Genomic DNA, 15,811 nt, shown 5'->3' with positions numbered 1-15,811 from the left:
CTTTCTTTCTTTCTTTCTTTCTTTCTTTCTTTCTTTCTTTCTTTCTTCCTTCCTTCCTTTCTTTCTGTCTCTCTTTCTTTGTTCATCTTTTTGTCTGTTTATTTGTTTGTTTATGTTAGTTTTCAACATTCACTTCGACAAAATATTGAGTTCCAAATATTTTTCCCATCTCTATTCTTCTCCCACTCCATGATGGAATGCATTCTCACTACTCTCTCCCACAGTCTGCCCTCCCTTCTATTACTCCCCTCTTATACCCATCATCTGTTGCTTTCCTGTAAAGTAAGATATATTTTCATACCCAATTGAATCTGTATGTTATTCTCTTCTGAAGGCAAATCCAATGAGAGTAAGGTTGAATCATTTCCTCTTACTGCCCCCCTCTTCCCGTGTAGTGTAAAAGATATTTTTCTTGCTTATTTGAGGTGAGATAACTTACCCCATTCTAACAGTCCTTTTCTTCTTTTTCCAATATATTCCTCTTATCCTTTAATTTCATTTTTTAGATATTCTCCCTTTATATTCAACTCACCTTGGGCCCTTTTGTATATATATAGCCTCGAACTACCCTAATAATGTGAAATATATCAGAAGTTTAAAAATATCATCTTTCCATGTAGGAATGTTAATTGTTGAACTTCAAGAAATTCACTATGATTTCTCTTTCCTGTTTACCTTTTCTTTCTTCTTAGACTTGTAATTGAAAGTCATTTTTTTTTCTATTTAGCTCAAGAATACATTAAATTCTTCTGTTATTGAGTGTCAATTTTCTCACTCAGTTATAATAATTTTTATTGGGTTGGTGATATTTTGTTTACAATCTATTTCCTTTGACCTCCAGAATATTTCAAACTTTTAATGTAGATGCTGCTAAACTTTGCGTTATCCTTATTGTGGCTCCATGATTCTTGAATTGTTTCTTTCTGACTGCTTGTCCTGGGAACTTTGGAATGAATTTGGCTATAATATTTTGTACTTCACCTGTGAACTCTGAAATTTGGCTATAAGATTCCCAGGAGTTTCCCTTTGGGGATCTCTTTCAGGAGGTGATCAGTGGATTCTTTCAATTTCTATTTTATCCACTGGTTCTAGAATATCAGGGCAATTTTCCTTCATAGTTTCTTGAAATATCATATCTAGTCTCGTTTTTGAGCATAACTTTCAGGTAGTCCAATAAATTTTAAATTATCTCCCCTGGATTTTTTTCCAGGCAAGTGGTTTTACCGATAAAATATTTCACATTGTCTTTTTTTCATTCTTTTTTATTTTGTTTCATTATGTCTTGATTTCCCTAAAAGTCATTACATTCCATTTACTCCTTTCTAATTTTTTAAGGAATTATTTTCTTCAGTGAGATTTTGAACCTCCTTTTCCATTTGACCAATTTTGCTTTTTAAGGCAGTCTTCTCTTCATTGGCTTTGTGGACTTTTTGGGTCATTTCGATTATTCTATTTTTAAAACTTATTTTTTTCAGTATTTTTGAGGTGTCCTTCAGGAAGCTTTTGACTCATTTTTTATGGTTTTCTTGCATCACTATCATTTCTCTCCCCAATTTTTCTTCCACTTCTCTTACTTGCTTTTCAAAATCTTTTTTGAGCTCTTCCATGGCCTGAGATCAATTCATATATATATATATATTTGGAGGCCTTAGAAACTTTGGATTTGTTGTCTTCTTCTGTGTGTATGTTTTCATCTTCCTTGTCACCAAAGTAAGACTGAGTATCTTTTTTTCCATTGTTTGCTCTTCTCCCCAGCCAATTACTTGGATTTTAAATTCTTTCTTAAGTTTAGGACTCTGCTTGGTGAAAGTGGTACTGTCCTAAGCTTCAAGATTTGGGGCAGCTACTTTTAGGGACGAGCACATTTTCAGTTTTTCCAAGGTTGCATGATCTAAGAAGAGGTGTTTACTCCTCTCTTAGCCTGTGCTCTGGTCAGTGAGTGACAAGAAGCACTCTTTTCTGCCCTGAATGTGTGAGAATGGTTCCCTCCCCACTGCTGCCACAAGCTCTACTCTCTCAGCTCTCCTGCTCACCCCAAGACTACCACCTAGGACTGAGTCTCAGATCCATGTATGGGTAAAGCAACACAATCCTGCCACAATGTCACCAAAAAGATCCCTGTAATCTCCTTCCTGATTAGTTGTTCAATACATTCACCCTCTGTGGGCTAAGTGCTCTGGAAGCAACCACTGCATCCACTACTGCTCCCACCCTTTCCCTAGGGCCATGCTGGGGCAAGGGTTGGTCTGTGCCCCTCTCTCACATAGATGCAAATGATACTTTCAACTAACCTTTTATGTTGTCTTTGTCATTTGTGTGTTGAGAAATCCCTCTCCTTCCTTCTCCTCAACTGCCAGTGATACATTCCCCTAAGACTTGCTCCCATTTTGCTGAGACCCAGTGTGCTGACAAGACCTGAGCTCAACTGTGTTCCTTTCCCAGCCTGTGCAACAGACTTTTCCCATCAACTATCTAGGTTATCTTGGGCTGAAAATTGTTATTACTCTTTCTTTTTGTGGGTTCTGCTGCTCTAGAATTTTTTAGACTAATTTTTACAGGTATTCACAGTGATTTGGAGGAAAGCCCAGGTGATTTCTTGCTTTCATTCCACCATCTTGTCTCCCACCCCTTGAACCCCTTTAACTCTGTGTGTGTGTGTGTGTGTGTGTGTGTGTGTGTGTGTATAGTCACTATCTTCAGTTCAAGAGAGAATACTTTGAACATATGTGAAGGAAAGAAATGGTGACAGGCAAAAAGTACCACAACTCCCTTACCACCACAGATACTAACCTCTACCTCACTGGACAGAGGTACTCTGTCACTCTTTGATTCCTTTTTTCCTCACATTTTGACTTCAGAGAAAAGACCTATATCAGTTTTTTTTAACATTAATTAATTTTTTTCTTTATTTTTCAACATTCGTTTCCACAAGATTTTGAGTTTAAATTTTTCTCCTTAACCGTGCTCTTTCCCCCAACCCAGGATGCCATGGATTATGATTGCCCTTTCCCTGAGACTGCCTTCCATTCTATCACCATACCCCTTTTTATTCACTTTCCTCTTACTTTCTTATAGGGTAGGATACCCAATTGAGTATGTGTGTTATTTGTCCTTAAGCCAAATTCAGTGATAGTAAGTTTCAATCATTTCCTCTCAACTTTTCCCCAATACCCTCCATTATAAAAGCTTTTTCTTGCCATTTTTATGTGAGATAATTTACCCCTTTCTATCCATCACTTTCTCCTCCTATCAATATATTCCTCTCTCACAACTTAATTTTATTTTTTTTTATCATTGTGCTATCTATCCATCTCGTGCCCTATTGAGAAGACAGGAAACTTTCTGAGAGACTGGTCAAGTTCACCAGTCCCTACAGCCTCAGATTTATTGTGGTGCCTGGCTCATGACTATCCTGGATATTTATCATCTGTCTGTCTGTCTATCCTCTGTCTTTCTCTCTCTCTTTATATGTGTGTGTGTATACATATACATATATACCTATATACCTATCTCTCTCTCTGTCTGTCAGTTTATTTATCTATCTATCTGTTTGTGTGTCCGTCTATCTATCTATCTGGCTCTCTGTCTGTCTCTCTATTTCTTTCCTCCAATTAATACTGAAAAAAGGTGTCATGAGTTAGAAATATCATCTTTCCATGTAGGAATATAAGCAGTCCAACATTAATCATTACCTTTTGGCTTTGCTTTTCTGTTTCCCTTTCTGTGCTTCTCCTGATTCTTGTGTTTGCAAGTCAGATGTTCTATTCCACTCTGATCTTTGCATCAAGAATTCTTTTATTGTAAGGTTTTTTTTTTAAGCAATCAGGGTTAAGTAACTTGCTCAAGGTTACACGGCCAGTTATTTCTGGGTGTGGTGCAAAGTATCTGTGCCTAGATTAGATCCCCAGGTCATCCCGACACTGGAGCCAGTGGTCTTCCTTGCTGAGCCATCTGGCCACCCCTTGCATCAAGAATTCTTGAAAATCTTCTATTTCATTGAATGTCCATTTTGTTTCACCTGAAATATTATAATTACTTTTGCTGGGTAAGCGATTCTTGGTTATAATCTTAGCTACTCTGACTTCTGGAATATCATATTCCAAGTCCTCTGATCCCATTATGTAGAAACTGTTAGGTCTTGTGTTATCCTGATTGCATTTACACAATATTTGCATTGTTTCTTTCTGAATGCTTGCAATATTTTCTCCTTGACATCGAAGCTGTGGAATTTGTCTAGAATGTAACTAGGAATTTTCCTTTGGAGATATCTTTCAACAGGCAGTTGGCATAATCTTTCCATTTGTTTTTTCCACTCTGCTTCTAAAATATCAGCATATCAGTTTTCCCTGATAATTTCTTGAAATATGATGTTTATACTCTCTTTTTGAGCATGGTTTTCAGGTAGTCCAATAATTTTTAAATGATCTCTCCTCGAGCTATTTCCCATATCAGTGGTATTTCCAAAGATGCATTTCACATTGTCTTCTATTTTTCCATTCTTTTATTTCTGTTTTGTAATTTCTTAATTTTTCATAAAGCCATTACCTTCAATTTGATCCATTATCATTTTTAAGGAATTATTTTCTTCAATGAGATTTTGCATGTCATTTTCCATTTGGCTAATTCTGCTTTTAGAGGGATTCTAGTCCTGATTAACTTTTTGGATCCCTTTTGCCATTTGGGTTATTCTATTTAAAGGGTGATTTTCTGTGCTTTTAAAAAAATTAAAAATGTATATATTTATTTTTAGTTTTCAACATTCATTTCCACAAAATTTTTAATTAGAAATTTTCTTCCTGTTTCTCCCCTAGCCCCCATGCTAAGATGGCAAGCATATTGCCCTCAATATGCCCTCTTTTATATTACCCCCAAAACTCCTACTTTTCTGTAGGGCAAAATGGATTTCTATACCCCATTGCTTGTATTTCTCATTTCCCAGTTGCATGTAAAACAACTTTTTAAGATGTACGCTTAATACTTTGAGTTCCAGATTCTCTCCCTTGTTCCTCCTCACCCTCACCCCCCTCCCAGGAAAAAAAGCAATTTAATATAGTTTATACATTATGAATATAATGTAATGCTATTGTGCTATGAGAAATGAGGAACACATGGACTACATAATAACCTAGAGAGACTTATATAAAGTGATGGTGAGTGAATTGAGCAGAACCAGGAGGACTTTGCATGCAATTGTAGACACATTGTATGTATGATGACTAACTTTGATATACTGGTCTCCTCTCAGCAATGCAAGTTTACAAGACATCTCCAAAAGATTTGCGATGCAAAAGGATATCTACATCCAGAGAAATAACTACAGAGTCTGAATGCAGATTGAAGCACACTACTTGCTCTCTCTCTTTCTCTCTTTCTTATTTTATTTTGTTTCTTCCTTTTCATTGTTCACACCATTGGTTATAAGCCTTCTTTACAACTTGCCTAATGTTTAATTTGAATGTATTTGTAGATACTATATTTGATTGCATGGTGCCATGGGGGGTGGAGTTTGGGAGCAGATGGAGAGGGAGATAATCTGAAACTCAAGACATTGTGAAATTGAATGTTGTAAACTAAAGGTAAATAAATAAAGACATACACATATATGAAGGTTATACATCTGTAGTTATACAAAACATTTCCATAGTAGTCATGTTGTAAACGAGTAATTATATTTCCCTCTATCTTATCCCACCCCCATTCATTCTATTTTCTCCTTTGCCTCTGTACATTTTCGAAATTGCTTGCTTCTAACTATCCTCTCTCTCAATCTGCACTCCCTTCTATCATGCATCCTCTTATACATCCTATTTTCTTGTAGGGTAAGATACCCAATTGAGTGTATATGTTATTCCCTCTTTAAATCAAATCCAAAGAGAGAAAGGTTGACTCATTCCCTTTCACCTTCCTGCTCTTCCCCCACATTGTAACAACTTTCTCTTGCCTATTTTGTGTGAGATAATTTACCTTCTCTTTCTATCCTTTTCAATATAGCCCTCTCTCACCTCTTAATTTTAATATACACACATATACATGCATATATATTCACTTCAACTATCCTCAAACTGAGAAAAGTCTCAAGAGTTACAAATAATGAATTTCAAGTAAGAATGTAAATAGTTAAACTTTAATAAGTTCCTTATGATTTCTTTTCCCTGTTTTCCTTCTCATGATTCTCTCTTCTTGTATTTGAAAGTCAAATTTTCTGTTCACCTCTGGTCTTTTCAACAAGAATGCTTGAAAGTCCTCTATTTCATTGAATGTCCATATATTCCCCTGCAGTATTATACTCAGTTTTTTCTGGGTAGGTGATTCTCAGATTTAACACTAGGTCCTTTGGCCTCTGGAATATCATGTGCCAAATCTTTTGATCTCTTAATGTAGAAGCTGCTAGATTTTGTGTTATCCTGATTGTGTTTCCACAGTACTCAAATTGTTTTTCCCTGACTGCTTGTACACTCAAATCATTTTTTAAATGCAAAAGAATTCTCTAGACAAATTTGTGCCTTTGTTCATTTTTTTTCACCCTTCTCTGGGTTTCCAGTCTCTCCTAGGCACAGTCACTGCAGTCACCAATTCATAGTTTCTAGAGTACCTGCAAGCAAATGTTGAGAATTTCTATTTTTCAAGAGAAATTGTTCACCAATGACCTGCTACAAAAGAATTAATCAATAAATATGTATTAAGAATCTAATATGCTCTAGATATCAGATGTATCTATAGAAAACAGGGAAGTCATTTAAACAAGATCTATTTTAATAGTTAAGCAAAAATTATAACTTGGATTTATGTGGAATGATTAGTGAGTTCCTTCCTATTATAAACATCACAGGAAGTGCCCAGACCATTCATTCTTGCTTCTTTTGGGGCTTCATTCCTGACACTTTGATGTTTTCCAACTTACCCTCACTTTCTATTTCACATTAATGTAGTGCACATAGGAAGCTAAATCCCTTCAAGAGAGGGACTCCTTTGAAAATATACAAAAAGAAAAACTTATATTTGCATTGCTAGGGCTTGGGTACGGTGTCTGATTTAAAGTAAGGAAGGGAGCTTAGATACAAACTCTAAGAATAACAAGAACAAAAATACATAGTTTTGGTTCTCATTGAACCTGGTAGAAGAAATGGCATGTACACATATACATTAGGTAAGAAATTCACATGTGATACTAATAGTATTAAGATATTTATAGTGTCTTAAAAAATAACCATTGGAGGTTTCTGAGAGGGCATCCCACTAATAGATGCAAAGCCACAAAACCCTAGTGATTTGGGATAAAGCTCTCCTCTGTGTAAGCAGAGATCTACTGTAACAAAAAGCTCAAAAGTCAAATTGTTGAGTGACAATATGAGCAAGCAAAGGAAGCAAAGCAAGCACAGAAATCAGACAATGGAAACTTTTGGGGGGAATGAAAAAGATCAAAGCATGGAACAGGAAGAAGGCAATAAAGTCAGAAGTCTTGCATCAGAAGCTTCCAAGGAAAATACAAACTGGATATAGGCCATAGAGGAGTTTAAGAACAATTTTGAAAACCAAATGAGAAAAGTGGAGGAAAAATTGGGAAGATAAATAAAAATGATGCAAGAAAATCATGAAAAGAGAGTGAACAACCTGACTGAAGAAAATAGCTCTTTAAAAAATAGACTAACTCAAATGGCAAAAGAGGCTCAAAAAGACAATAAGGAGAAGAGTGACTTAAAAAGCTGAATTTGCCAGATGGAAAAAGAATCTCAAAAGCTCACTAAATATAATAATTCCTTCAGAATTAGATTGGAGCAAATGGGAGCTAGTGACGTTATGAGAAATCAAGACATGATAAAACAGATCTAACAAATGAAAAAAATAGAAGTCAATGTGAAATATCACATTGGAAAAACCACTGACCTGGAAAATTGATCCAGGAGAGATAATTTAGAATTATTGGACTACCTGAAAGCCATGACAAAAAAAGACACTAGACATCATCCTTCAAGAAATTCTCAAGGAAAATTGGCCTGATGTTTTAGAACCAGAGGGAAAAATAGAGGTGGAAAGAATTCACCATTCACCTCCTGAAAAAGATCCCAACAAGAAAACTCCCAGGAATATTATAGCCAGGTTCTGTATTTCGCAGATCAAGGAGAAAATATTTCGAGCAGCCAAGAGGAAAAAAAAATGAATATTATGGAAACACGATCAGAATAACACAGGATCTGGCAGTTTCTACATTGCAGGAATGGAGGGCTTGGAATTTGATATTCTGGAGATCAAAGGAGCCAAGGACTAAAACCAAGAATCACCTACCCAGCAAAACTATCATGTTTCAGGGGAAAATATGGTCATTCAAAGATATAGAGAGCTTTCAAGCTTTCTTGATGAAAAATCAGATTTGAATAGGAAATGTGACATTCAGGTACAAACTTGCAGTCTCACTTCCAATTCTAAAAATATCCACTAACAATTCTTATTTTCTGAGTATCCGCAAATAAAAATGAAGGAGAGAGAGAGAGAGAGAGAGAGAGTCTGATGAACAAAAACAGAGACAGAATCAGAGAGACTTCAATGTCTTCTTCCTGTTCCAAGTAAGTTGAACACCAAGAGAGATTACCCTCTGAATTGTCACTTGCTTGGATCTGGATCATGGTCTTGGGTGGTGGTCAGGCAAAACTTGTGAGAGTTGTAGAGAGGGCACCCTCCTAATAGCTCTGGCAGCTACAAAAACTGCAGCAATTTGAGACAAAGCTCTCTCTATTCTGGAAGCAGAGTCGTACTGTGACAAAAAGCTCCAAACTCAAGTTTGGCTGACAATATGAGCAAGCAGACGAAGCACAAGCAGTTCCTGGAATCCTTTTTGGGGGGATAAAAAATATCAAAGCATGGAACAGGAGGAAGACATTGAAGTCATAACTCTTGCATCAAAATCTTCCAAGAAAAAAATAATATGAACTAGGAGTTACAGGCCATGGAGGAGCTCAAGAAGGATTTTGAAAATCAAGTAAGAAAAGTGGAGGAAAACCTGAGAAGAAAATTGAGAATGATGCAAGAAAATCATGAAAAACTAGGCAAAAACCTGATAACAGAAACTCAAAAATACACTGAAGAAAATTACACCTTAAAAAAGAGACTAACTCAAGTGGCAAAAGATGCCCAAACAGCCAGTGAGGAGAAGAGTGCCTTAAAAGGCATATTTGCAAGGTGGAAAAGGAATTGCAGAAACTCACTGAAGACAATAACTCCTTCAAAATTAGGATGGAGCAAATGGAAGATAATGAATTTATGAGAAATCAAGATAGTATAAAACTGATACAAACAAATGATAAAATTGAAGGAAATGTTGAATATCTCACTGGAAAAACCACTGACCTATAAAACAGATATAGGTGAGATCATTTGAAATTATTGGACAACCTGAAATCCATGATGAAAACAAGAGCCTAGACTAGGCACCATCTTGAAAGAAATTAACAAGCAAAATTACGCTGATATTCTAGTACCAGAGGGCAAAATAGAAATTTAAAGAAAACTCACTGATTGCCAATTGAAAAGATCCAAAAAAGAAAACTACTAGGAATATTATGGCCAAATTCAAGAGTTCCCAGGTCAAAGTGAACATATTGTAAGCAGTCAGTGAGAAACTATTTGAGGATTGTTGGAAACAGAATCAGGATAACACAAGATTTAGCAGCTTCTACATTAAGGGAGAGAAGAGCTTAAGATATGATGTTCTGGAGGTCAAAGGAGCTAGAACTAAAACCAAGAATCACCTACCTAGTAAAACTGAGTATTATGCTACAGGGAAAAATATGATCATTCAATGAAATAGAGGATATTCAAGAATTATTGATGAAAAAACCAGAGCTGTAATGGAAATTTGACTTTCACATACAAGAAGCAAGAGAAGAATTAGAAGGTAAACAGGAAAAATAAATCATAAGGAAATTATTAAAGTTGACCTATTCACATTCCTACATGGAAAAACAATATTTTTAACTCATAAGACTTTTCTCAGTATGAGGCTAATTGAAAAGAATATATATGTATATATATATATATATATATATGGATACATACATATATATGTATGTATAGGAGGATGTATGTATATATAAATATGTATGTGAGTGTGGGCATATGTATGTTCATGTACACATAGAGGGCACAGAATGAGTTGAATATGAAGGGATAATAGCTAAAAAATAAAATAAAATTGTGAGAGTGGAAGTTATTTGGAGAAGGAGAAAGGGATAGATATATTAGGGTAAATTATCTCATATAAAAGAGGCAAGAAAAACTGTTACAATGGAGAGGAAGGGCAGGAAGATGAAAGGAATGAGAAAACTTTATTCTCACTGACTTTGTCTTAAGGAGGGAATAACATACACACTCAATTGGGTATCTTACTCTACATGAAATTATGGGGTAGGAAATAAAAGGGGAGATTATAGAAGGGAGGGCAGCCTGAGGGAGAGGGTAGTTATAAGCTAACATTTTTGAAAAGGGCTAGTATCAAAGGAGAAAATAGAATAAGTGGGAAATGGGATAGGATGGATGGAAATATAGTTAGCCATTAACAATATAACTACTATAGAAATGATTTGAGTAACTACAAATGTAAAACCTATGTTGAATTGCTTATCTTCCCAGTGGGGGTGGGTGAGGAGGAAAAAAGGGAAAAAATATTGATCTTGAAGTTTAAAAAAAAGTTTAAAAATGTGTTTTTGTTATTTGTAATGCAACTGGGAAATTAGAACTCCATCTTGCCCTACTAGAAAGTTAGGAGGGTGAAACCATAGGGTATAAGTGAGAACAGATTGGGTGAAGGGTTCTTTAGTAGGTTTACAATTGTGAGGTGGGTGGTAGGGGAAAGGTGGGGAGACAAAAATTTGTAAATCAAAATCTTGTTGAAATGATTGTTGAAAACTAAAAATAAATTAATTAATTAAAACAAATATTTTTAAAAGTCACATAAGCGGTAGAAGAAAAAATGAGACCAATGAAAGAAAATTTTGAAAAATGGATTAACATTTTGATAATATAGGCACAAAAATACTGAAAAAATCCCTTATAAACAGAATTATCCAAATGGAAGAGTTACAAATCATCACTAAAGAAATTTTTTTTTTTTCTGAAACCGTAATAGATTCGTTCTTTCTGCTTCACGTGTGTTTCTTCATCAACAGTATACTGTAGGATTCTGGTTCTACTATTTGCTTCCATTTCAAAAGAAAGTTCATCACATTCATGTAATAACTATTATTACTACCTGTGTATTTTCCTCTATCCTCTTTTTTTCTCATCTCCTCTTTCTCCTTTCACTATTTCCCTCCTCACAAGTGTTTTGTTTCTATCTACCACCTGCCCTGATTTGCCCTCCCTATTCTCAATCTTCCCCTCCCCCATTTGGTGATCTCCTCCCCTCCTACTTGCCTATAGGGTAACATATATTTCTATATTGAACTGACTGTGTATGTAATTCCTTCTTTGACCCAATACTTATGAGAGTAAGATTCAAGAGATGCTTGTCACTCACCCTCCCATATTCCCTTTCACTGTAATTTTTCTATCATGCCTCTTCATGTGAAATAATTTTTCCCATTCTACCTCTTCCTTCCTTTTGCACCCAATGTACTCTTCCCTATCCCTTTTTATGACATTCCCTCAAATTCAACTTATGTTCACATTAAATTCACCTATATACATTTTATATGTATATATGTTCCTTCCAGCTGCACAATCATGATATATTTTTTAAGAAATACAAGTATTGAGTGAGGAGAGTAGTGAATTATCAAAGCAGGTGGAGCATTGCATTATATTGCTCCCTAAGTCTGTCTTTCTCAAAAGTGGAGAATCTCACCTCACACACTCACCCTAGCTGAGAGTGACTGGGACACAGTGATTGTGCTGCACAAGAAAGACCCCACAGCATCCCGGGCCAAGTCAAAGCAACCCATCTTAGCAGCACAGAGAAGAGGAGAAGTGGAGTCTTCCAAGAAATGTACTGCTGGCCAAAACAAACAGCACTCCATTACAAAGAACACAGCCAAGATGGACCAAGAGACTGAGGAACTTCTCCATGACAGGTCACTCTAGAAGTGGGCAAAGTGAGTCAAAGGGGTTGGCACAACAAGGGACTGATACAGAAGGATCTGGCCACAAAAAATAAATGAAAATCCCCTGGTTATTGCTGACTATGAGTGTGGATGGACCATTCCTAATAACCAGGTCTTGGGCAAGATTGAAAGAGACATTAGTTTCAAGTTTTGTGGGAAGGACATTGGAAAGCTGTTTGAGACAGGACCAAAAGGGAAAGAAATATAAAGCCTTAAAATCAGTTCATTCAGATTGATCTCATATGGCAGGTTCTCCACCATCAGAACCAATGTATCTCTTCATTTTGCAAAGCTGAACATAAAACTTTGTGGGAGGAACCTTCCAAGTCTATACCTGCTGTAACTACAACAAAAAAAAAAAGAAAAGTTTGCAAATGAAATGATTTTCCTGAATTTTTTCCCATTGATTTTCTGAAGATTGAGGAGCCAGAGTTAATATTCATCTTACTTTTGTCAGTAAATTTTTATCTCTCTAAAAGCAGTTATAAGTTTTTGAGACATTGGGGCAAATGTTGAAATGGAATCAATTGAATGTTTAATGTGTTTTAAAGGGAAGTTTGTGTGGAGGGAGTTATATATTTTGGCATACATGGAACTTGCTCCCTGTTTGGCAAAGAATGGAAATGTGTCACCAACTTAAGAGACGTGTTCTCCTTAGCCTACATTTTCAAGAGAAAGTAATAAAAGTTTGTTATCCTTAAAAATAATTACAAATATTATCTTTCTGGGTAGGTATGTAGGGATTCTGTGTAGGGTTAATTATATTGAATCCCTTATGTTTTCTCTTCTCTTTTTCCTATCTATGCTTTTCTTAGATCTCGCTAATGAAGGTCAAATTGCTGGTGCAGTTCTCATCTGCTTATGAAAGACTGAAATCCTTCTATTTCATTGAATAATAAAATTTCTCTTGATCTTTTATGCTTAATTTTGTCAGAAAGGTGATTCTTAGTTTTAGTACTAGCTCCTTTGCTTACTGGAATATCATGTTCCATGACCTCCAATTATTTAATGTTGTAGCTGCAAAGTCTTGTATAATCATGATTGTAACTCTCTGCTACTTGAATTGTTTGTTTCTGGTCACTTGTAGTTTTATTATTATTATTATTATTTGGGTTTGTTTTTTTGTTCGTTTCTTTGTTTTTCCCTTGACTTGATAGTTCTTAAATTTGACTATAATGTTCCTTGGAATAGTTATTTTACTATCTATTTCCTGAGGTATTCAGTGGATTCTTTCAATTACTATTTTCCCGTCTGGTATCAGGGTAGTTTTCCTTGATAATTTCTTGAAAGATTCTATCCAGGTGCTCCTTTGAATAATGGCTTTGAGACAGTCAAGCAAATATGACATTGTCTCTCCTGTTTCTATTTTCCAGTTCAGTTCTATTTCCCACAAAGCATTTTACATTTTCTTTCACTTTTTTTTTCCATTCTTTTGAGTAGGTTTGATTGATTCTTGATGTTCCATAGAATCATTACCTTCTACTTGTCAATTCTAACTTTTAAGGTATACTTTTCCTCAATTAGCTTTTATATGTTCTATGCCATTTGACCAACTGTACTGTTTAAGGAGATGTTTTCTTCAGTGAATTTTTGTATCTCCTCTACCATTTGGCCAAATAAACTTATTAAGCAGTTTTCTAAGTATTTGAGTCTTTTTCATAATTCTTTTTTCATCACTACGAATTATTTTCCCATTTTTTCTTCTCTCACTTATATTATTTTAAAAATTATTTTGGTCTTTATTAACTTGTTTGTTTACATTTAGTTTACAGGATTCAATTAAACAATTCCTTGAGTTACTCCCCCTGCCTCCCCTCCCCCCCCCCAATGAGGCAACACTCAATTATAAGATCTGCAAATAGTTTCACATTAGATGTTAGTCAGGTTAAAAGAAGGATTGTATCAGATGGAATGAAAAATAGGAAAGAGGAAGAAAAAACAAACAAGAAAATGACAGACAGCAGGTTGTTTGCTTCAATCTGCATTCAAACTTTGTTCATTCTAGTTCTTTCTCTTAATATAGACATCTCTCTCCATAATGAAGCTTTTGGAGTTGACTTATAAGCCAGCATTGTTGAGAAGAGTCCAGTCTATAAACATTAGTCATCACACATATATTGTGTCTGTAATTGTGTATAAATTTATCCTGGTTCTGCTCCTCTGACTCAGCATCAGTTTGTATAAGCCTCTCCAGGTAAATATGAAGTCCATCTGCTCCTCATTTCTTATAGCACAATAATATTCCATTGCATTCATATACCACAACTTGTTTAGCCATTTGTCAATTGATGGGCATCCCCATAATTTCCAAATCTTTGCCATCACAAAGAGATGCTATAAATATTTTTGTATATTTGGGTCTTCCTCCCACTTCTATGATCTCTTTGGGATACACCCCTAGAAGTGGTATAACTCAGTCAAAGGGTATGTAATTAATTATAACCCTTTGGGCATGCATCCAGATTGCTCTCTAGAATGGTGGAATCAATTCACAATTCCACCAAAAATGGTTTAGTGTTCCAATTTGTTCACATCTCCAGTATTAGTCATTTTGCCGTTTTGTCATTTTACCCAATTGTTTATAGATATCTTTAATTTCTTCCTCTGAAAACTGCCTGTTTGTATCCTTTAAACATTTATCAATTAGGGAATGACTTGTATTCTTAAAGATTAAACTAAATTCTCTGTATATTATAGAAATGAATCCTTTATCAGAGACGTTGGTTGTAAAAATTATTTCCTAATTTTCCACTTTCCTGTTAATCTTGGTTACACTGACTTTGTATAGAAGCTTTTCGATTTCATGTAACCAAAATTTTCCCTTTTGCATTTTATAATGCTTTCTAATTCTTGTTTGGTCATAAAGTCTACCCCTCTCCATAAATATGACAGGTAAACTATTCCTTGCAATCCCGGATTGCTTAAAATATCAGCCTTTGTACCTATATACCAATCACCCATTTAGACTTGATTTTTTTATATGGTGTTAGATACTGGTCTATACCCACTTTCTGCCATAATATATTCCAATTTTCCCAGCAGTTTTTGTCAAATAGTGTTTTCTTATCCCAAAAACTGGGGTCTTTGTGTATATCAAACGGTAGATTACTATAATCATTGACTGATGAGTCTCATCTTCTCAGGCTTTTCCATTGATCCACTTCTCTATTTATCAGCCAGTACCAAGTAGTTTTGATGACTACTGCTTTATTATATAGATTAAAAATTGATATAGCTAGGCCACCTTCCCCAGCATTTCATTTCATTAATTCCCCTGATATCCTAGGCCTTTTATTTCTTCCAAAGGAAATTTGTTACTATTTTTTCTAGTTCCATAATGTAAGTTTTGATAAATTTTATTGGTACAGCATTTATATGTAATTTAATTTAGGTAAAATTAGCAATTTTATTATATTAGCTCGACCCACCCATGAGTAATTGATATTTTTTTTCCTGTCAGTTAAATATGACTATATTTGGGTGGAAAGTTTTTTGTAGTTGTGTTCAAATAGGTCTTAGGTTTGTTTTGGCATGCAGATTTCCAAATATTTTGTAATGTCTACAATAACTTTAAATAGATTTATCTTTCTACCTATTGCTGTTGGATTGCATTAGAAATACACAGCAATACTGAGGATTTATGTGGGTTTATTTTATATCCTGCAACTTTGCCAAATTTATTTATTGTCTCAAGTAATATTTTACTTGATTCTCTATGA

The 15,811-nt window shown here is 35.1% G+C and overlaps 1 pseudogene; it reads left to right on the top strand.

The window, feature by feature from the left end:
- The first annotated feature begins 8,314 nt into the window (after positions 1 to 8,314).
- Positions 8,315 to 12,300, top strand: LOC138171066 (endothelial differentiation-related factor 1 pseudogene; annotated as a pseudogene).
- The last annotated feature ends 3,511 nt before the right edge of the window (positions 12,301 to 15,811 follow it).

The sequence above is a fragment of the Petaurus breviceps genome, unplaced genomic scaffold, assembly GCF_028583685.1.
Source record: "Petaurus breviceps papuanus isolate PSGF00001 unplaced genomic scaffold, PetGlider_PUasm1.0 126, whole genome shotgun sequence".
In the NCBI taxonomy this organism is placed as follows: Eukaryota; Metazoa; Chordata; class Mammalia; order Diprotodontia; family Petauridae; genus Petaurus; species Petaurus breviceps.
The sequence above is the reverse complement of the archived record's forward strand: the minus strand, read 5'-3'. Positions and strand labels throughout refer to the sequence as shown.